This window comes from Meles meles, chromosome 1, assembly GCF_922984935.1.
Source record: "Meles meles chromosome 1, mMelMel3.1 paternal haplotype, whole genome shotgun sequence".
NCBI classification, from domain to species: Eukaryota; Metazoa; Chordata; class Mammalia; order Carnivora; family Mustelidae; genus Meles; species Meles meles.
The window spans coordinates 195,744,411-195,749,177 of NC_060066.1; positions in this window are offsets into that span (position 1 = coordinate 195,744,411).

Genomic DNA, 4,767 nt, shown 5'->3' on the forward strand with positions numbered 1-4,767 from the left:
CAAGTAGGCAGAGAGGCAGGCAGAGAGAGAGGAAGGGAAGCAGGCTCCCTGCGGAGCAGAGAGCCTGATGCGGGGCTCGATCCCAGGACCCTGGGATCATGACCTGAGCCGAAGGCAGAGGCATTAACCCACTGAGCCACCCAGGCGCCCCGTGATCTTTTTTTTTTTTAAAGATTTTATTTATTTATTTGACAGAGAGAGAAACAGATCACAGGTAGGCAGGGAGGCAGACAGAGAGAGGAGGAAGCAGGCTCTCCGAGGAGCAGAGAGCCAGATGTGGGGCTCGATCCCAGGACCCTGGGATCATGACCTGAGCCGAAGGCAGAGGCTTTAACCCACTGAGCCACCCAGGCGCCCCGTGATCTTTTTTTTATACATTATTTTTCCTTTACCTGGATGAATTATCTTGCATATACAATTCCACGTTATAGTTTTTTCCCCCCAACTAAACACTGTTTCCCAAGCATTGAAAGGGACTTTTTTTTCTCCTTCTCCCTCTACTCCTTCTTATTCTTTAATATGAGAGACACTTGAATGGCCAGTCAGCTTCTGTCCTCCTCTCCCTTCCCTTGAGGTCTGATTTTTGAGCAGTCAATTTTGTTTGGAAGATAGTTCTGTTCTTTGTGAGCGAATTAAAAAAAGCTGAACAACTGAAGAATCAAAAAATCACTTTAAGGGGCGTCTGGGTGGCTCAGTCCTTGAGCATCTGCCTTCGGCTCAGGTCATGATCCTTGGGACCAGGGATCAAGCCCCATATTGGGCTCTGTGCTCAGCGGGGAGCCTGCTTCTCCCTCTCCCACTCTCCCAGCTTGTGTTCCCTCTCTTGCTGTCTCTCTCTCTCTGTCAAAAAATAAATTAAAAATTTAAAAGAAGGGGCGCCTGGGTGGCTCAGTGGGTTAAAGCCTCTGCCTTCGGCTCAGGTCATGATCCCTGGATCCTGGGATGGAGCCACGCATCGGGCTCTCTGCTCAGCGAGGAGCCTGCTTCCTCCTCTCTCTCTGCCTGCTTCTCTGCCTACTTGTGATCTCTGTCAAATAAATAAATAAAATCTTAAAAAAAATTTTTTTTTTTTTTAATCACTTCAGGGGCAGGTAAAGTTAGGAGAGGGACGTTCAAGGCATCCAGGCCCCCTTGGGGAGACTGTGAGTATGAGCTGAACCCAGGGTATAGTCAGTTTGGAAAGAGCAGGTTTTGGGGAGGAGGATGGGGGATGGGGTAACTGGGTGGTAGACATTAAGGAGGGCACTTGATGTAATGAAGACTGGGTGTTATATGCAATTTGATGAACCACTAAACTCTCCCTCTGTGACTAATAATATACTATATGTTAATTAATTTAAATTTTAAAGAGTAAAAATTTTTAAAAAAGAAAGAGCAGGGAAACTGAGGGGTGCTGATGCCAGGCCTGCCAAGGGTCTGCTAGCTGCCGCAGACAGCTCCAAGCATTTGAGAGCTGTACAACCTCCCAGGTCCTTTTATGGACCCAGTTTAAGGGGAAAGGTTAGGAACTTGCCCACGTTCACACATCTGTCCATTGGCTCCGTTGGATTTGAACATAGGCCCTTGTGCTCCAGAACCCATGCTCTTCATTAACCCCTCGACTGTGGAGTCCCTGTTCCTGGCTGCACATAGAAGCACTTGAGGTTTTTGTTTGTTTGTTTTGTTTTGTTTTTTAAGATTTTATTTATTTATTTGACAGAGAGAGATCACAAGTAGATAGAGAGGCAGGCAGAGAGAGGGAGAAGCAGGCTCCCTGCTGAGCAGAGAGCCTGATGCGAGGCTCGATCCCAGGACCCTGAGATCACGACCTGAGCCGAAGGCAGTGGCTTAACCCACTGAGCCACCCAGGCGCCCCAAAGCACTTGAGGTTTTATAAAATACCTATGCCAGGGCCCAACCCCAGATGAATGCAGACAAGATCTCTGAACACAGGGACGCCTGGCTGGCTCAGTCGGTTCAGTGTCAGCTTTCAGCTCAGGTCACAATCTCAGGGTCCTGGGATCAAGCCCCGGGCCCCACATCAAGCCCTGCATCCTGCATTGAGCAGGATGCTCCCCCCCCACCACCAATGGGGAGTCTGTGCTTCTCCCTCTGCCCCTCCTGCTGCTCATGGTCGCTCTCAAATAAATAAAAAAAAATTTTTTTAATTAAAAAAAAAAAAGAAGGGGACGCCTGGGTGGCTCAGTTGGCTAAGCGGCTGCCTTTGGCTCAGGTCATGATCCCAGCGTCCTGGGATCGAGTCATGCATCGGGCTCCTTGCTCGGCAGGGAGCCTGCTTCTCCCTCTGCCTCTGCCTGCCACTCTGTCTGCCTGTGCTCACTCACTCTCTCCCTCTCTCTCTCTGACAAATAAATTTAAAAAAGAAGAAGAAGAAGAAGAAGAAGAAGATCTCTGAAGATAGAGTCCAGACATGAATATTTTCCAAAATGTCCCTAGAAGGGGTGCCTGGGTGATGCAGTCAGTTAACCATCAGACTCAGACTCGATTTGGGCTCGTGTCCCAAGGGCCATGGGACTGAGCCATGCGTCAAGCCCTGCCTCAGGCTCTGTGGAATCTGCTTCAGATTCTCTCTCTCTCTACCCCTCTCCCCTTCCCATGGGTACTCTAGGTCTCTCTATAAAATTAATAAATAACTCTTAAAAATAAAATAAAATACGATGTCCCTAGAGGACTCTAATGGCCAGCCAGGTGTAATAGCCAATCTAATCCTTACTCGGTGCCATGCCATTTAAACACTTTGTACTAACCTATTTAATTCCCACAAGGTTGGTACAAGTAGTGTCCCCATCCTACAGATAGGAAAACTGAGGTTGCATCGTTGGCAAGTGGTAGGGCCAGAATCAGGACCCTTTACCTCAGCTTGTGCTATGGCCTAACCATTCTGATTTCCTGATACCAGCTGCTTAGAGGACTGAAAGGGAAAGAAGCAGGCATTGCTTGAGCCCCTTCTCTGTGTCTGCCACTGTGCTAGGAATTTCCTATAGATGAAATTCCAGGTAAGGAATGTTACCGTCATTTTCCAGAAAAGGCAAGACAGTCAGTGAAATTAAGTGGCACACTCTGGGGTTGCAAGGCTGAGAAGCAGCTGAGCTGCCATTTCCAGTGGGTCCATCCAAAGTCCAGGCTCTGTCCAAGGACAACATTTCCCCCTTCTGTGGTATTATATCCTGCCCATGCCAGAGGCTGAAATGCCACCAGGACCAGGCGTTGAGTAGACCTACAGGGGTTGGACCAGCTGGAGAGCTTGTGCGCTAATTGGAGGGACTGCAGCTCCTCTACCAGTCTGCCATGGATCCAGAATGTGGGCCTAGTGTGTCTTGGCTATCCAGTTTGGCAGAGGAAGTGGAAATCCTGAGTTTTATTTGCTATCTCTGGATTTATTGTCATTTTTAAAAAACTTTATTTGGGGTCCTGGGTGGCTCAGTTGGTTAAATTACTGCCTCTGGCTCAGGTCATGGTCCCGGGGTCCTGGGATCAAGTCCCATGTCGGGCTCCCTGCTCTGCAGAGAGCCTGCTTCTCCCTTTCCCTCTGCCTGCCACTCCCCCTGCTTGTGCTCTCTCTCCTCCTCTCTCTCTGTCAAATAAATAAATAAAATCTTAAAAAAAAAAAAAGATGTTAATTGAGAGACAGAGAGCAAGAGAAGAGAGTAAGAAGCAGGGTCCCCACTGAGCAAGGAGCTCGACTTGGGGATCAATCTCCAGACCCCGGGATCATGACCCGAGCCAAAGGCAGACCATTTAACTGACTGAGCCACCCAGGTGCCTCGATATCTCTGGATTTGTAAGTGTCAATAACCAATTTCAAAAAAACAGAAACAAAACAAAATTTCAAGCATCTTCTAGACTCTTACCTTGCCCATCTCTGAAGAAGTGTGGCCTATGGGTCCCAGGTGGCAGTGTCTGATTTCTCTTCCCAGGCACCAGCTTCCAGCCTGGAACAGAGCCTCCAGCTGCCTGACCAGCTACTTATTTGTCAAAGTCAATATGTCCACACCACATTCATGATTTCTATCCCCACCTCACCTTAGATGCCCCCCCCCCTCTTATCTCCACCACCTCGGAGAATGGTACCTCCGTCACTCAGTCACCTCCCAAAAACCCCTCCACTACCATCTCCTCTCTGAATCCCACCCGGTCCGCACCACCATCATTGCCTGTCTTACAGCAAGAACCTCCTGACGGGTCTCCCCACTTCCTGCCATGCTGCCTCCTAGGCTCCGCTGTTACCTCCTCCAATGGCCTCTCTTCCCCTTAGAATGAACACTGAACTCCTCATCATGGTCTACAAGACCTTGCATGAGCTGGCGCTGAAATCTCCTCTTGACTCCTTTTCCTGTCACCTTGCTCCAGCCTCCCTGGCCTTCTCCAAGTTCCTCCAGCACAGGGGTTTCATGACCTTTGTCCGTGCTGTTTCCCCACAGAATCCTGTAATGTTCTTCTTCTCCCACATCTTTACCTGGCTCCTTTCCATGCTCCAGGCCTCACCTCGGCTCCTGGGCCAGGCCTGCCCTGTTCTCACTATCTCCAGTCACCTTGCTCCCCAGGCATTCTCTCTCATATCTCCTTTATAGCCCTTACTAACGCTGGCCACATCTTCTTCCTCATTTGTATCCACTTTCCTCCCCCTCCCCCGCTTCCTTTTCTACTTGATCCCCCTCTCCAGCCCTAATCTGCCACTCACAAGCATATATATCCTCATAATGGAAACCCCTTGAGGGCAGGGAAAAGGTCTGTTGTATTCAACCTCCAAAACAGAGCCTGGTGCAT